We start from the raw sequence: 19509 nt of genomic DNA on the forward strand, positions 1-19509 counted from the left end.
TAATCTGCAATATCTTTTTTTGGGTAGGAGGGGTAGAAAATATTGAGTTGACATCTCCTTGAGAGACATTCATTGACATATTGGTATATCCTGTAGTTCCTTGGAGAGTTCAAGTCTGGTCTATAGGTAGTTGGAAACATTGACATGTGCGTGGTTGGGTCGAAAAGCCTTCTTCGTCATTGTGCTCTTTGGAAGGTGGCTCTCTGAGTGAGCGTCTCAGATCCAACTTTCTAGGGAGAAGTGGCAAGAGCTTCTGTCTTGGCACTGCTGCTGGGGGCTGTTTCATGGATCCGCCCTAACCACCCCTTCACTGATGCTGCTCAATGATCTGGTGCAAGGGTCTTAATAACTGATGATAGTTTGTGCTCCGTGAGTGCTGTCTGAGTGTCTTGTGTAGCTGGAGACCTTGCTGGGATATAACAGCATTTGCTTTCCTACTTGGAAGACTTTTTCAATGTTGCATCTATTCTGTTGGTGCAGCGTATTGTAGTTTTATTATTCTGGCTGAGCGGCTCGGCAATCTACACTATGCCTGGCGGATGGAACTGCATACAGAACTTGGAAACATGCGTTTTAGTGCACGCATTCATGCTCCGGGAGTGTTGTAAGAGTGTCTTATGTCTGGTGGAGTCGGTGCGAACGTGAGATGGATCTCAGCCCTCCTAGCAGAAGCCCTTTTGCCTTAAAAAGCGCCTACTAATTTATCCATCTGAAGCCTAAATTGCCCACTATGCGAAAGTCTACCTTGCGCATCGCGAAAACCCACTTGCTTCACTGTCGATCCAAAAACTCTGAACGCGCAATAAACAGTGAAACTGGCAAAAGACTCATAGTCAAATAACACCTACCAAAAATCTCACAATCCGCCATAACAAAAGGTTTTGGTTCCACCAAACTAGCTATGACGAATCAAAAGCCCATCAGCATCTCTTCGACATGTCGGACCAATCTCCATCACACACGATAGATAACAACAATTCTCTTTTGAAAAATGTTGTTGGACTCCAATGAGCACCTCTTGGCAGTGAGACAGAGTTTTTAATTTATCAAACTCTCCTGATCTTGTTGTTCTTGGTGTCATCTTCTGACTATTCCAAATCATCTGTAACAAATTCTGATAGCAGGGATGAAAGCCTATACGTACAGGAAGCCAAGTGGATAACAAATGGAAATATACATCTAAGGTACTATAATGTACTCATATCCTAACTGGATGCTTTATCACTACTTATTGCCACCAGTGACCAGACTGACATCAAGTTGACCCTAGCTAAGTTAGTGGATTCATCTCAAATTTAGTGGCTAGAGCCTGTCTCTGTGAATTCGATGGCTAAAGAGATGGGGCAAAGCAGGACAATGAAGCTTACATTAATCTCCTCGGTATCAGTGAGGGATAGGGCGTCCTTAGCCCCTTGCCCATTTATTGATTTGTCAGAAAATGAAGATCGTATCAATTGGGACTATGAAGAGGTCTTTTTGCCACCTGATTTAGACCCTATAAACAAAACAAGTAAGAAGACCTTGATGAAAAAGTCTGTAAGAACTGTCAATTATGACTAAAACCAATCAAATCAATCTAAAGGAACTAAAGGCAGAACCATAACAAATAAATCATCTTGTGAGCTGAATCATTTTAAAATGTGTTCTCAAATGGAAAAGAAAAAACTCATAACAAATACTCTTGCTGATGGTTCTCTTCGCCAGCCTTAATGGTCCGCCGGCTCTTTCTACTTCTTCTAAACCTTCTGCGATACCGGGAGCCACCCATTTAAAAATGGCCTGCTCTAAATCGCATGCCAGTTCTTCAAGTTTCCGTCTAAATCCATATTATTGTTCCTGGTCAAACAACTTGAATGAAATACAGTTGGCAGAATCTTTAATGCTCACTAAAACAGATGCTTTATCAAAATATATGATATAGAAAAATAGTTGCTTGATGAGTGGAATGTCTGACATGAACTCCAGTACCATCAAGAACTTGGGCAAATGGGGTATCTTGAAAGAGCTCCACCCTACTCCGTACAGCCCATTTCTAAAGCGTACATATCTCTTGGCCACTCTAAAGCAGCTCCCAAACTTTGGCTTGATAAATGCAACTGACATTTCCTGTCTCAAACTACCTAGAGTTGGACGTTGCACAAACTGGGATTTGATTGAATTTTCTACAGTCTTGATTGTGGCTTTATTAAAGTCAAATATTGCAGATGTGACAAAATCGAGACTATCCCTTATCATCTGTCGGAAGTCTAAAAAACCAACTGATACGCCGGATCGAATCACAGCCCCATTATATGCAATTTGCATAAAAGGTGCCGAGAAGTTGAACATTGCAGTACTTCAAGCACTTTACACAAATAGGTCCCAAATTGAGTCTGTGGCAGTTCACACTTGGTGTCCCGAATGCATTACAAATTGGGCAAACTGGCTTTTTATCCCAGAGAACACTCTAAAGTGGATTTCATGAAATACCCGTGGCTATCGTTCCTTTTTAGTCCTCCCCACTGGCCTTGAGGCTATTGAGCTGAGCAATGTTTTCTTACTGCAAGAAACTTGGTGTGCACAACCTTTTGTCATTGATGGATTTCTGTTAGGCAAAGTTTGTGTGCCGTACCCTCTGGACCACTATACGCAACTAGGACTACAGGTGTAAGCAAAACCAACGTTTGGTATAAGTGTGTACCACACCATTTTTGGTAGCGAGCTGAGCATCCAGGCTTATCTCAAGAGGGAATGTGAGCTTGTAAGGGTGTTACACAAAGGTCTAAAATTACAAGTATTCAGATAGACACTTATACTCATCAAGATTTCTTTGTAAAACAATTATTAATTTATTACACAATCATTTAGAAAGCATTCACTAAAGGAGACAACCAATATCACACACAAATTATGCTACAATAATGATTACTAATCAGTTGAGCTACCTTGAAATCAGAGCAAAATGGCATTGAAGAACGAGCAAAAAGGCATACGTTGATAAAAATGAATATTACAGCTACTTTAAAACACTGCAAATAGTTTGATTTCACCAGAGGAGCTGTTCAATGCAATAGGTAGGACAAAGTTGATGGGCTAGTGTCTTGTATAAGTAAAAGCGGTTCTGGTATTTAAAACGGAAAAGTCTTTGCCACGGTTCTTGGAAGTAGTTCACGTAAGAAAGGTTTGTATGTCGGGTCACAAGCTGACTAGGCCTGCAAGTTGTCAAAGTTCCACAAACTTTCGCGGTGAGAGGTAAGTTCTCTTGGTTGGGTTTTCACAGTACCTTATATTGAAGGAACAGATACAGCTGAAGACACTGTTCCTGGCAGTCTGTGCAGATCTCGCTGTCCCTGAGCCTCAGTCGTGGGGACAAGAGTGAAGACGTCGGGGGACTCCCGCACTGCACGGGGACAGATCACAAAGCTGGCGAATTGGCAAATCTTCGATTCCGGTTGCTGTTCTTCAAGCACACAAGCTGGTGTCCTTCTCCCTGGTTAATCCTAAACACATCCGGGAATGTTATCCAGGTGGCTTACGAGTTGATTGGTCCCACCAACTCAAAGGAAGAAGTTGTCCTTGAAGGGGCTTCTCTGTCAAGGTGAACTTGGCGATTCGGGCCTGTGGCAGGGCTCCACCCAGCAAAGCAACAGTCCAGTAGTTGCCGCAGCCGTCCTCTTCCATCTCGTCTTCAGTTCTTTTGCTCCTGTGGTCGACCCTGCCTTTCAGTCCAAAAGACTTGTCTTTTGAACAGTTTTCTCCAATTCATTCCAGCCTAGCTGCTACTCAACCAGCAGGGTGGCTGTCCTTGCCGGACAGTCAGCCAGTCAATCAGGCCAGAGTGCATTTGGCTCTCCTAGGAGACTAAGCACAGGGAGTTCCAGGCACCTCCCTTACTTCCTGCCCACCCAAGACACTCGGGTGCCAGAGGCTGTCTTCAGTCCTCAAGCCCGCCAAAGGCATAGAAACAAAGGGACCAACCCTAGTTTGAAATGGTGAAAAAAGAAGACCGGGGCCTGTTTAAACAAAGGGGGCTCAGATGCCATCTTGAATAACAAGGCTCCTGTGATTTTTAGCTACCGTTGTTCGCAGTCGGGAAAAATCAGGGTAGTTCATTGTAAAACCACTGCCATCAGCCATTTCGATAGGAAAGGGTAGCATTTGACTGCTAATTGAGTTTCTAGACACAGGGGATACTATGTAACCCCTCCAGCACTCTATTGTAAAATAGGGTGTGCTGGGTCTAGGAATTTGAAAAGACTAGTAGGAGTCACTTTCACTTTACTTTCTCTGGGAAACAGTAGTTTATCCCAGAGGGGGTATTGAAACCTTGGGACAGCCTAAAAAGCTTCCCCTGTGCCACTGCACTGAGGGTACTGTGTGACACACATAAAAAGATGATGCCTATGGAGTTCGTCAGACTCCACAACCAAAAGAAATAAACACAGAAAACAAACAGAATAAAAAAGTTCAAAGTCCCAAAGTTTAGCAAAAGATCGTGAAGACTCTAAGGTAGAGGGATTAGCACACTTATGAGAATTCTCCCTAACAATTTCAGATTATCTATAATCCTGCAGTCTCTTCGCATAAAGGAAACGCAAGAGGCGGCCTGGCCATTGGCATTAAGCAAATACATGATCTGACTTGGTTTTCTGAAAAAAATGAACTCTCCATATGTATTAGCAGCAATATTCAGATGAAAGCAAAATGAGTCTACTCCTATATTGATAATAAATGTCTATGACCCACCCTGGGGTCTCCCATACTCAAATTATACAAGCAGAAATCTATGACATCATTGTAAAATGGCATGCCATCTTTTTCCTGGTTCCATCGTTGTTTCCTGGCGCCTTCAATACAGGAAGTCTCTGCTGTCTTTCCCCTCCTGATTACACAATTAAATCTACCTGGTTACTTTAAAGTGTAGTCTGATTAAAATCCACTTTAATGATTTGAGTGATCATGCAATTTTAAAATGGGATTATTGCCCTCACATTGCTTATGAAAATATGACAACTGAGTAAACATTAAGCCTTACATCAAGGGAAATCGGCTTTGCTGGTCAGAAACTGACATCAGGAATATAAATGAACTCTTAAATCAGCCTAAATATGATCTTGATCTGGCTCTGAGTTCATCGAATTGGGATGTTGAGCATATGCTCTGAACAAGAAGGAAATCCATTGGCTAGAACTGTAAAAAGAGGATGCACTCTAATGGTATGAAGATAAATGCTCTGTTTGATCCTCAGGTGGCTGAAGCAAAAATAAATATATCTTAAAATATGGACACAGATTAGGAGAAATCCTCTAGAGAGCGATTGTGTGAACCAGGTTTATATTAAAAAAATTAACAACTTGTTACAGACACTGGATTAAGCAGCATAAAAGATCTGTTAATACTTCTACATGGACATTATTGTTTGGATGGCTTAAAACACACAATGCCCATAAATGATGGTCTCATTTTAATGATTACAGAAGGAGTCTTTCCCCCAGGAGCTAAATCCAGTTTCTGAAGACACATGGTGCGCACATATTATTGGTTTATATAATGAATCTACTCCTATTTGTTCCAAAATGACTTTGTACTTTGATGATCTAAAACCAGTGAAGCTGGACATAGACGAGGACACACTAATGAACATTATTATTTAATTGTAGAGCTCCTATGACCCTGGCCCTGATGGTATACCCACCATCACGATGAAAGCAGAACCGGTCCTTGGGCAATGATACTAAATAAATTGTACAAGCATATTCAACAAACATGCTTGATACCAGTCAGCTAGCGTAGTTCTGTGCTGGTGCCGATCTTTAAAAGGGACGATAGATTGAATCTTACAAACTATCGCCTTTTGGCTATGAACGACTGCAACCAAAATATCTGTGCAACAGTTATATTAAGAAAACTTACAAGCTGAGCTGGGAAAAACAACCTTTTGAGCCCCTTTTAGACTGCATTCTGTAAGTCGTACAATACAATTACTAATATCTTGGTCCTCCAATACCTAATTGCGGAAACCAATATCAAACTTAGGCCCAATTTATCAATGCTGTTACATTGATTTCAGCAAGGTGTTCAATCTTGTTTCACAATATCTTCTTTGGAGGAAGTTTATGGACTAGGGTATACATCATAACTAACTTAGATTGGAATTTGGGCAAGAGAGTCTTACTCTGTACTAAAGTCATGCATACCAATCAAAACTCAAACCGTGTATTAAAGCTCTTGGCACTAAATATAGATAATGGGGAAACAAATTGGTTCATTACGGAGCTTAAGCATTCCTCTGTGATATATCTTGAAGTATAGGCCAAGAAAGCATCATTTTTGACGCTATGCCAAACTATGAAATGATAATAAAAAAGAAATCAAGATTATGGTATATGGCCAAGAATGTCGATACTCTACATACCGAGAAAAGGTACAATTCATTCTTGCACCAGAGTTTTGTTATGAAAAAGCCATACAGCTATTTCATTGAGCTATGTTCTCGGGAACTTAAGCTTTTCATATTTCAATTGCGATTAAATGTATTGCCTACAATGGAGTATATTGTCACATGGCAAAATATGCAAGCATCACAATGTCACTGTCGTCTCTGCCACTTAGCTGTGGAGTCCAGCTGTCATATATGAAAGGACGGTATAATAAAAAAAATATGATCATAAAGGCTATGCAGAATACGTCGTACAGATCGATGACATCAGGAACGATCAATTCAGGTCCACTCTAGTTGGTGCTAAGTCTACAGTCATTTCAGCTGCTGTTTTTGCAATATGGAAAGAAGCACAAAAGAGTGTATAACAAGTATGTCCATTGGCTGCAACTTTGTTCAACCTATTCTTATCAGACATTGAGGCTAACATGAACAAAAGCAAAACTTTTCCTCCCAAAATAGCAGAGGAACATCTATCACAAATTCTCTATGCAGATAATGTGTTGTTGTTTGACACCATCCCAACTGGTCTTCAAAGGGCCCTGGACAGTCTGCAAAAGTACCTGTCCGTGAATGCTTTGGCAATGAACCTAGCGAAGACCAACATAATGGTATCTGGACAAGCAGCCATCGGCAATGGTCAATGCAGTATTTTATTTAAGCGCTTTGATCAACAATTGTAAGGCGGACCTCTCACGCAGACAACCTTAAAGGCAAATCCTACGATTCTAACTGCCCAAGGTCGACTAAGAAAGAAAATGTTCACTGCTGCCCATATTGACATTCGACAAAGTCAAGCTGGCATGACTACATGGCGCAGAACGGTTCATATGAACTATGCGGGAACTCTAGAAATCACTGGAAGGCATTTTCTGGAGAAAACTCCTTGGGCTGTCGAACTTAATTCCTACTACTGTCATTCGATACAAACTAGGATTGACCTTGTTGACAAGTTGACGGGTTGACAAGGTCACTATAGAAATCTCTGTCGTTTTGCAGAAAATGTATAGTACTATCCCCTGCTAGGCTTTATTGAATCTTGGAAGAGGTCCTGAAGAATGGTAGCTCCAACCTGTTGAGCCAATGGGAAAATGGATGCCGTGCTCACTTGACCAATCTGCAAACTGATCCTGATGAACTGACCAACAATCCTGCCAAAGGTCAAATGGAAACTATGGTGGGACGACTGGATCAAGACCCAGGAGGATAAGAATGCATTTAAGTATCCAAATGTTGCGAGAGAAGAAAATAAACCCAAGAATTTGCTGCCCAAATATCGAAGAAGCTGTTCAAAAGAGTTGGAACTGTCATGTAAATGACCAGGTCCATCAGTATTGCCCCTTCACTCCCACTATCCACCTGCCACCAGAGAGCTTGTGAATGGCCTCAGCCCTTTTATTGATGGGTTACAGGGAGAGTCATTGATTGGAGGGTTGATCACAGATGGCCCCAGAGTGTGGAGATGGGAGGATTTTCTGTGGAATACACTCCCCTGTGTGGGAGCAGATGCTTCTATAGCTTGGCCTTTGCTTGTGTGACGCAATGCCTTCAAACATTCTGCAATGGTTCTGGTGTCAACGCCCATCTGGCGTTACTCTGAGGATGTGCCCTCATCTGCTCTAAGCGGTTTAACACTTGCGGGTAGATCCTGGAGGAATTGATTTGTAGAGATTAGCCAATAGTCAATGCTCATTTTCTATATGCAGGTCTGCCCTTTCTAAAACAGCTGGAGGAATACAGCTGGAAACAGTGACTGTGCTCTTCAGAGATATCCTGAGCCTTTCAGAGAACATTCAAGCACATTCAAGCACCATCGTGAGTGATGTCATCAAATACTTACTTAAGGAGCCCCCAGATGAATCTGCAAAGGAACAGAAAGACAGGTGAACCTTTCTCTGTTGGGCTCTTACTTTTTACTAACAGCCACTTATTGTATTGATAAGTTGTGTTTACCATTTTCTTCAGCACTCTCGCAGATCTATTGCATACCAATCTAGCGTGAGGTCCTCTGCGGTTAGCATTTACACAGTATGTTCAAAACCAATATTTTTTTATTTTTTAGATTCACAACTAACTGATATAAGTGGGCAACTCGAAAAATACCACCTCTTTTCTTTGAACTCTATATCAATTTAGGAGGTTATTTTGCTCATGTGGATGATACAAACCACGTCATCACTTCTGCAAAGCCAGCTCTGAAGGGATCTGTCCATGAAGATGTTGTGATTGTGAGAAACCACAAGAGAAAGAGGTTTGGTCAGCGTCAGGGGCCAAATCAGATCACTTGCTTCAACAAAACCCTGAAAGGTTAGCCAACATCATCTCCATCAATCAGTCGCTCAATCCCTTGTGTCGCTCGTATCCATCACAGTGGTTCTGCACGCAATTAAATCAGAAGCAAAACCAGTTCATAGTAGTTGTTAATGCATCGGGAGTAATCTCCCTCGTCACAATAATCATAAGAGAGACATTCTGAACCAAGGAAGTTACTAGAGTGGTCTCTCCAACAATAGTGTTGGTGGGAATAGTAAAAGAAGCCAAGACCACTTTGGGAGTTGTGACGATAGACACTTCAAGTTGACAATCCAACCACAGACAACTATTCTGTTAAACTATCCTGTTCTTCAGTTGTGGCACTACAGCTGTGCCAGTAAGCCCTTCCCAACCCTGCCAGCCGGAAGGCTGTGTATATTGTACATTTTGGACTACTTGGGACACAGCAACGCATGACCTCCTCCTGCTTGGTTCAGTTGTATCATGCCTTTGCTTCTTCATTAGACAACTGCTTCTTAGTTACCTTTTCACATGCCCAGTACACTTCCCTGCCTTGTAAGCCTGCTCATGTAGTAAGTTCTGCAGCCCACACCATGGCTGCATTGTGTGTACAGCCGGCTTCACCTCTATACATATCATTTCCCTACCATCCTGATGAATAAGAAGCATGGGTCTGGTGAAATGTCACACTACTGCTGATGTAGTCTGCTCCATATTGAAGAGGTTCGAGAATCTGCATTTCATTGGAACTTACCCAGATTTTAGGTTCTAGTATTTAGAATGAAAGAATGCATGAATTGTTTACTACATATTTTAGAACATTCATGTATCTGTGTACATCGAACCGCATGCCCCAAGAGCCACACATCTGTAAATGGTACTGACAGTGCCTCTTTGACCAGGGGTAACAGAGGTAATGCCAGGGTTAGAAAGGAGTCTGCTACCCCTGAAACCTCCAAACAACATCCATGCAGCCTCCTTCTCCTGGGGCGTTGCTTTCTCTTCCTGCACTTCCTGCTCCTGCTTCCTGCTCTTCTTTGTCCTGGGGCTTTACTGTCTCTTCCTGCTCCTGCTTCCTGCGCTTCCTGCTATTCCTGCTCCTCCTTCTCCTGTGGCTTTACTGTCTCTTCCTGTACCACTGCTTTGACTAAATCTTGGTGACTTGCACCGCCATGCCTGATGTTGTATTCCTCCCTGATGGTATCCCCTTGTCCTTTATTCTCTTAATTCACTTCCTTCTCCTTTCTCCTTCTATTTGTATCACCTCGTCTCTGGTTACCGCCTCTTCCTCCACCTTCTTAACCTCACCCATAAGCCCCGCCCCCACTTACATTCAGAAAGAATGTTAGTGGGGGCGGGGTTTGTAAAAGCCATTTCTCGCACATGCAAGTGAAGACCTCCAAAAGTACAGCAGCAAATGGAAAGCTTGGCACCGTCCTCGACGCGAAGCATAGGCCGAAGCTGGCAAAGAGATACACTCGCTACAAATGTTGCCTAAAATTCCCAGCGTATGGAGTGCAGCTGCTAAAGGGTGCCTCGTGCACGGCACATGCACTGGAACAATGTGGAAATCAAAGCTGCATTAATTTGCATGAGCGCTCACAGTGCATTCTGGCACATGTATGTGGTAGGCACACAATGCACCACTAAACCTAAAATCGGCGCCTGAGTTGTCTGCCCGCTTGCTCTGTCCGTTGATCGCTAAGGGTGGGGAGATACTTTCAATGGATCATCTGTTTTTTTTTATGCATTGATGGAACCCAATTTTTCTACAAATGTATCTTATGTGAAATCGACACTAATGCACACGTGCCCTGAAAGTTCTTTGGTAACTTGTTCTACCTCCTTTCTCAGCAGCAGCACTTTCGGGCATACACCCCGAGATTTGACTGAAATGACATTGCTAACCACAGTTCATCGCGCTTAACATTCGGCTGACTGCATGCCTTTCTTCTTTTTCATAACAAATGGTTTTAACAATCGTCAGTTTACAAACCAGATGCATAGGGCCTCATTACGAGGAAGGCGGTAGGGGGTTAACGGCGCTGGTAGAGCTGACGGTGCCGTTAACCCCCTACCGCCTCATTACGAGGTCTGCTCGCGGGACCCGCTAAGGACGCCTGACCAGTCATTAACGGGCCCGTTGTTAGCATCCTCCCCATTCCCATTGAGCCTTATGGGGCTCAAATGGGAACAGGGATGTACCAGGACCGGGTTCCATGAATGGGGAAATTCCGGGCCCTCCAAGGTCGGAATGGGCTGGTATTTCCCCATTCAGGGAACCCGGACTCGGTACCCGGTATGGGGGTAAAAACTGCATGGTTACCTCCATACTCGGAATGAGGCCCATAGACTTCATTATCAGTGATGCAGCCTGTTTTTATGTGAACAAGGTGATGGTTGAGTGCCAGCAGGTCCTTTGGCCGAGAGCCTCAAGCTTTTGCTGTTAGGTTTCCTGCTTGGACAAGGATTGTTGTATTTGGCAAAGATGAGGTCAGTTATGTGCCATTGTGCATAGCCCTTCTTTGTCTCTAGCTTGGTGAAGAATGATTGGATGCATCCTTTGCGATAGGGCCTCAATCTGAGTTCACCAGTGTGGAAATTACAACTCTGCATGCTGTAGGATTGTTTAGCGTGTTTTGAGTACAGAGCGCAGCACCACTGCACAGGATCAATGTATAGCATGTTTTTTGAAGTGCAGCGCCACTGCATGGGTATAATGCAATTGATTCAAGCTATGTGTTGCCAGTGCAACATATGGATATGTAAATGAAGACCGGCTACACAGGTTAAAAACAAACCATTTTCTCATTTAAAAGCGCATTTTATTTTTCATATTCAAAATGCACACAATTTTTTTTTCTTTTCATCTGAAATGCCTATGTTGCAAGAGACACATTTGAAGATTACTGAACTAATATAATTAACCGTACTAACATGATTCCAACTTCTTAATAATATAATTTGTTCTTCACTGCAAAATGAGGCAGGCTGAAACTCATTTCAGACTGTGTGCAGATTTTATTTTCTTCTTGTTTTTTCTGTGCTGCTTTGTCCACAGTATTTTGCAGGAAGCAAGGATTCGAATAGCAGGAAATCAGTTTTGTTACAGTTGCTTACTGTAAAAGATTTCTACTGTGCGCAGAGGGTGGATAGGGCATGATAGAATGTCATTGGTTAGGATCCTTTGGTAGGAGGTAAACAGAGTTTTCTTGTATAATCTCGGGGAAGAAGCTGGGGACGACATCTTGACACAGCTCGGAGAAGGACGGGGTTGATAGCTGGGGATGCCTGATTCCTAAAGCAGATTCAATACTGCTACAGAGGGTGGGATTTCCAGTCAACAAGTCCCAGTTTGAGTGACAGCAAATGCTTGTTCTTGCTGGGTGAACCCCTCCAGAAGGCGAACAGCCAAAGAAGTTACATGCTGAACAAGCCTGGTAATTATCTCGCTGAAGTGTGGGAGCTGTGCGATGTGTGCGAAAATATTCAGTCAGAGTAGGAGTGGAGATTCCTGTGTTTTAACCACATGTTAATGTTGCAAATTGAATTCTTGTTCCTCGCCACTCTCCTTTCATTGTGTTACAGATAATGTTGTTACTGTGAGCTTTCCATTTATTTCTGTAAAAAAAAAAAAAGTAAGCCCGTGTTGAAATGCAAGTTTTATAATACAAAAAAATTATCTGAAAGCAGGCGTGAAGTGTGTTTCATTTTATCTTGTCCTTTGTGCATCTATCATTATAACACTGGGAATATGGGAAGACCTTTGCACAGTGCAATTGTCATTTTAAAAGTTGCTAAAAGAGAAGACATGGCAGTAGCTGTGTACATGTGAATCCATTCAGTATATGAGTGTAAGTGTGTTTTCTGAATGGAACATAATAATAACAAGATGAAATAGCCGGCTGCCGAAGGTCTATGAGTCGGCAGGAAGAGAGGCCCTGGACATAGCTCACCAAACGTAAATAAGTTGGTGATAAATACCACATATAGCTTGCTGTCGTAGATAAGTCAGTGAGAACAGCCCATGGTGGCACTCCAATTGGAAATGTGGTGTTTCTGAAATGCAAGCAAGAGGTCTCTCTAGTGATCACATGAACAAACTAAACAAAAATAAGGGGTTCTGGATATTGTGGTCACATATATAAAACAAAGGATTTCTGCTCACCCATAAATACCACCAATAACGCATACCAACATAATGTATACCACTAAATGTATCAGTGTGCTGAAATAATGTATGTATATATACCAAATCTAATCTGAATGCAAAGAGTGATTATTACTGAATTATTTTCATTTTGGCGGTAAGAAAATACCGCTAGGCCCCAGATCTATACAAAATACCCTACATATTTATGGTGCGTTGCAGGCTGGGAAAGTGATCACAGAGCACCTACTGGGCGTGGCAAGTGTGTCTCACTCTGCCATCTGTACATTAAGGGAACCCATTTTATATTAACAGTGTGTTACTAAAAACGAATTTCAGAATGTCACAAAGGGAAACCATATTCTCAGACCTAGTGCAATATTTAGAGGCAACGTTGTTTGCACATGGGACGTGGTCGTCAAACACTACCTTTGAATGGCATGACCGCATTCAGGGTGAGGTGCAGATAGAAAAACTAGACAATATTTTTGCAGAAGGCAGCATAATTCAGGTCTGCCTTACAAGGTTATTGAATGCAGCCGATAAAACTGCAGAGAAAGACTGTTTAATACGGCTATGCAGCAAAATATGGTTTATTTTGAATAGGTCCCTGCGAATGCAAGAAAATGATACCCAGCTAATTAACAGGTTAAAGACTGACTTAGATGGGGCAAGCAAAAAAGAGGAGATGTTAAGAGCAGAATTGGATGTATGCCAAAAAGACATGCAATTAAAATGCAGAGATTGTGATGCTCAGTTGTCCTAAAGCAAGAGACAATTTGAGGACAGTGAGCAAGAATTGGTACACTTAAAAGCCTTAGTGGACCACATTAGACAGGATAAAGATGAGATTGTTTCAGAAATGCAGATTTTACAAAAAGAAAATTTTGAAAAAGAAAGTGATCTCCAAGGTGCAGAGCAAGAAATGCTTAAAATGCTTCAAGAACGGGACAAGAGAAATAAAGAATTTAATGAATGCCAAATGCAAATGTGCGACATGCAGGAGGTAATTAATAAAATGAGTGATGAAAACAATTATTTGCAAAACGAAGCAGACAGGCTCCTTAAAAAGTGTAAGGACTTGGAACAGCAAATGTGCATTCCCAGGTCCCAGGAGAGGCGGCAGGGCACCACATTCAATGGAGTTGAGGTGAATTCTATTCCTACCCAAAGGGCTAGTGCCCCAGTGACTGGGCCGGTGACTGAACTTGGTTGCAGCGCCCTTGGGGGATTTAATACTCCCATTGGGGGCTGCCACCAATCCCATACACCTGGAGCCAGGGTTGAGTCACCAAGTAGTGCAACTCCATGCATTGCAACCAGTAGCCCCATAAAGATAATGAAATCCATTAAAGCCCTGATCAAACCATATAAAAAGGGAGGGGAATGCTGCATTGAGGATCACTTAGAAGCGGTTCATGACATTTTTAAAGCACTACAGATACTTAAGGAACAGTACAGACAATATTTTAATTTAACTTTAGATGCTCCGACGGCCAGTATTATAAGAGGATTAAATGAACAGCAGAATATGACATGGGTGGAGTTTGAAAAGGAAATTAGGCGTCATTTTTCTCCTTTTCAATCATTACAGGAGGCAAAGAAAGTCGCTTACACAATCACTGCTGGGCCTAATACATCCCCGCGCCAGTTTTTACAAGACTTAAAAAGAGCATTTTCTCGCTTTGATGTATCTTTTGACACCAATTCCAATGAGTTTAAAGCTGCCTACTTCTATGGGCTGCAGAAAGACATCATATCCCAATTGGTCCGTGAATTTGACCGTGACAAGTCCCTTGAATGGATTGTACAACAAAGCACACAACTATATGAGGTACTCTATTGTCAGGGTAGAGAAAGTGATAAAATGAAAGATGCTAGACCTAAATCTAAAGAACCCTCAGCCACAGTGATGGAAATCATGTCAGCCAAAATGTCCCTTGAGTCTGCTCAAAGTCCAGGTAAAAATAATTCGGCACCTGAACAAAGGGTTAATCAACAAAGGTCATCACACTCTGCACCAATGTTTCAATCACATGATCCTAGTAATAGGGAGAGCTACATCAGCCCTAGGTATTTAGGGGATAGACCCCGGGCAGGCTATCGACCTGATATGTCAGGTATGAACTATAGTCAGAGACAAAATCAAGATCAAAGAAATGATGGTCCCTACCAGACATTGGGGACACAGAGCATATTTGATCCCAACACCATGATATATGGTAATCAGGATAGACCCCGATATGTGGATCGATTTGCTGATAATGGGAATCAACATAGGGGTCAGTACCCACAACATGAGAGACAGGACATGAGACAGAACATGAATTATACTCCACGTCAGTACAATGATTCCCCACCAGGGGACTACAACCAAAGTATGAGTGCACCCCGCTCCTCTCCACAAATGAATCAAGAGTTCAGGAACCATCCCAATAGAAATCACTCACCTGAGAGGTATCAGAATAGATCCAATCAGGGGGAAAAAAACCAATATCGACCTAGGCCACAGAAAGTGGATTCTAGAGAGATGGAAAGGTTCCAGTGCCTCGAGGCCCAAGTGAAAATGTTAGCTGACAAATAGGGAAGCTCTATACAGCGCAAAAACAAACATCCAAAGAGGGGGCTGATGGCCATAGCAATGACCGGGGGTTTCTTCTGAAAAGTGACTAAGTACTCATGATACCTACAACGCCGAAAAAAACAGATTGCCCTAATGTAATTTTGCATAATGACTCTGAGATGCCTAATGAAGTGAAAGCACCAATGAATGAACATGTAACAGAAAGTGCAAATAATTCTAAAAGAGAGGTATGGTTTAACCTAGAGCTAAACCAAACATTGGAGATTTGTATATATGAAATAAGAAAACCTGAAACTCCAAAGAGAACAAAGAGACAGATTTAAGAAAAATGACTCATGCATGGAGAATATCAGTGAACAGGGAGTAAGTGGGGATGCTATAGCTCCTTCCCTGGACAGTCAAAACAGTGAACAAACACAGACAGAAAAAGTAAATACTCAAAAGGAGGGTACAAATCAATCACCTGAAGAATTCTTTGAGCCACATTTTTTTTGAAGAAGCTGAAAGGGCTGGTACCACACTAAATGATCACAAATGCACAGAATTAAATAATGACAAATTACTAAATGATGTTGTTACACATGTTCAGTTGGAAGGTTGTAATGTGATCCCTGATGATACCCAGATGGGTGGGCGAACAGTGGCCACACTCCAAAAACCTCTGAACGTGGAGAAATGAATAAAGTCTCTCGCGCAGAAATGGGTAAAAAGGAAGGAAAAGTGTTTTTCCATTTACCAATGTGCTTAGCTAAAAGTAAAAAAGGCCTGAGAAAGGTGAGTCCAGAAATCAGTAAGAATTCACACTTCTTATGTGTATTAGAGATAGTTGAGGACAGATATTATGCACCCATCACTGTAGAAGAAAAATGCCACACATTTGCTATGATTGACACTGGCGCACAGGCCACAATTATGTCCAAGGAGCTGGTAAAGAGTATCAATGAAGGGAGACCCCCACAGAATCAGATCACAGTGAAGGAAAATCAAGGTCCAGTGCATAACTTTAATGGGGAGGAGGTGCCCATCATAGGTGTAACTGAGGTTGACATAAAAATAGGAAAGCACAGAATGAAACAAGAGGTATTGATCACATCTATTTGTGAAATTCCATTTCTGATGGGGACAGATTGCCTGAAAAGATTCTCTCCTCTTATAGATGGGGTGAATGGAGTGCTGTGGTCCTTAACCAAAAAACAATTGAGACCTAAGAAACTAAAATCACAAAACAGCAACATAAATGAATGTCACACCGTTGCCAAAACAAATGATGCTGTGGAGATATATCTCCAGAATAGTTGCATACCTAGTGTCACTGTTATATTAATGTGTTAAGACAAAATGCAGAGCGACAATGAAAAACTACCTGTACAAATATACTTGGATCCAAGGAAAAATTGGCAGACTGCCATAGATGAGCACACATTACGTTTTTATTTAAAAGAGAAAATAATCAAACAGAATATTGCTCCTAAAACAGATTCAGAAAAACACATTACCACTCTTGTTGAAATACACATGGAAGATGAGCAACCATGGGTTCATGTTGACCATTTTAAAACAATAAAAGCCACTTTAGCGCTTGAACAGGAGAGGAGCTTCATTAATGAGAAATTGTTGCAAAAGATAATGGAGAGGGAAGAGATCCCGAAATTTAGGATTAAAAACCAATATGTTTCTGGGTTGGACAGTCCAGATTTTGAAAACCGAATTGCAGGCAGATGCATGCTTAAAATTAGCATTGTGCAGAAAACAATTTACCATAATGTATGGATAGTGAGTCGAACACAAAATGACTTTTACATGGGCAATGACATCATGCACAGAATGTGTATGGTGTTAGATTTCCTTAATCAAAAAATATGGTCATGCCTAGGTGGGCCGGCACCTGAATTTGAAGACAAAAGAAGGGCTTATCATTCTGCACAACTGGTTCCTTATGCAATCGAATTACAAATGAGGAAAGTTACTATTATTCCTGCATTTACAAAACAGTTTGCAATAACACTGAAATGCAAAAATGGACAGCAGATGAAAGACTCTGATGCATTTGTATGCCTGAAGGAATCCATAAAAGAGCAAGGCCTGGATTATGAATACATTCCATTGGTAGATATTGGTGAAGGATCTGTAAAAATTATGGTAAATAATAAAGGTTGTCAGGATATTCATTTAGAGGAAAACTCCCCATTAGGAATGGCCATAAAAAAATCACATTATACAGCAGATTTAAGTAACATGGTGATTGGAAATATCCCTGAAAAGTATGTAGATGCCAAGGGTGAGTTGGCAGAACACCTGGACTCTCAGCCCAAAGGAATATTTAAAATTAATTCTGTGTATCCTTATGATTCAAATGAGACAGTGTGCTGCCATCAAGAGGATTGCATAACATTTAATTTAAATGAAAATAAAACAGAAAATCAGCCCATTGAAGTGGAAGCTGATATGCCAAAATATTTAAAAGTGGCAGCTTTACAAAAAGACACAGCCACACAGTTAGAGGGAAGCGCTGAGATTCCCTTACCAGAAGATTTTCCAGAATTTTCCAAAATGGTAGAAGAGCAGATCTCCTTAGCGGATGCGTGTGACAACGATGAGGATAGGAACGAACTGAGAAAGATATTTATGGAATTTAAAGATGTATTTGCAAAAGATGCTTATGATTGCGGTTTAACTGATTTACATGTGGCCACACTTCCGGAAGGGTGTAGCAGAAGTCCAGTATTTGTACGCCAGTATAGACTACCACTGGCATGTTTAGAATCGTTAGCAGAGATTATAAAGAATTTGGAAGCTCGGGGAATCATCAGGCCCATTCATAGCGCATCCAATACACCTATTTTAGGTGTGTTAAAGCCAAATGGTCAATGGCGGCTATGTGCAGACTTGAGGGAGTAAAATAAAAGAGTACCAGTATCCAGATGGCAACGGCCATTCATTGATCAGGGCCTAGCTCAGGTACATGGTTCAAAAGTGTTTACCACATTAAATCTCACCTCTGGATATTGGTGCGTGCCATTGGCAGAGGAGATACAGAATGTATTTTCCTTTACATTTAACAGGACTCAATACGCCTGGCTTAGAGCTCCGTTCGGGTACATCAATAGTGGGAGTGAATTTGGCATATTTTTGAGAAAGGCCATGCCAGATGCAGCGGAAAGAGGAACCATACTTTATGTGGATGATGTCCTGATAAAAAATGAAAGCCTGAAAAGCCATTTTGATGAAATAAGACATGTGCTTGGCCAATTGCAGAAAGCAGGCACCAAAGTGTCTTTACAAAAAGCACAATGGTGCAAGAAAAAAGTGAACTTTCTAGGCCATGAAGTGACTGAACATGGGCTAAATCCACAAAAGAAGAAAATAGAGGCCATACAAAAACTAAAGGACCCTAAAAATGTGAAAGAGGTAAAAAGTTTATTAGGGATGACAGGCTATAACAGAAAGTTCATTGAAAATTATGCTGAAATCACTCAACCATTGACTAAACTGCTTAAACTGAATGCACCCTGGATATGGGAAAAAGAGCAGTCTGAGGCAGTGGCTAAATTGAAGGAATGTCTTGTAAAGGCACCATGTTTAGCATATCCCCTAAAGGGTAGGGATTTCTTTATAGAAATAGGGTTCTCTGAACATTGTATGTCAGCAGTGTTATCACAAAAACATGATGTGAATCATAAAACCATTGCATATGCAAGTAAAGCATTTTCCCAAGTTGAAATGAAATTCAATGAATGTGAAAAGGCCCTATTAACCACTGTGTGGGCGCTACAACATTTCCGCCCTATTGTTCAGGGAGAAAAGGTGATTATTGAAACAAATCATCAACCTTTGTAGTTTTTAGAGAGTAAAAGAATTAGGTCAGGTAATCTAGCGCAGTCCAGAATCACTTCATGAATGCTGGCATTACAAGGTTTTCCTGTAGAAGTGAGATGTGGACAAAATAAAAAGAGCCCAATTGCTAAAGGGTTAGCTGACTTACATGACTGTGCAGCTGAACAAGTATCAAACGAAATGGAAGTGGAACCTAGTTTGCAGGAATTTGAACAACCACCACACAAAGCTTTTGATGAAAAAACATGC

The sequence above is a fragment of the Ambystoma mexicanum genome, chromosome 1p, assembly GCF_040938575.1.
Source record: "Ambystoma mexicanum isolate Mex_15411 chromosome 1p, UKY_AmexF1_1, whole genome shotgun sequence".
Lineage (NCBI taxonomy): Eukaryota > Metazoa > Chordata > Amphibia > Caudata > Ambystomatidae > Ambystoma > Ambystoma mexicanum.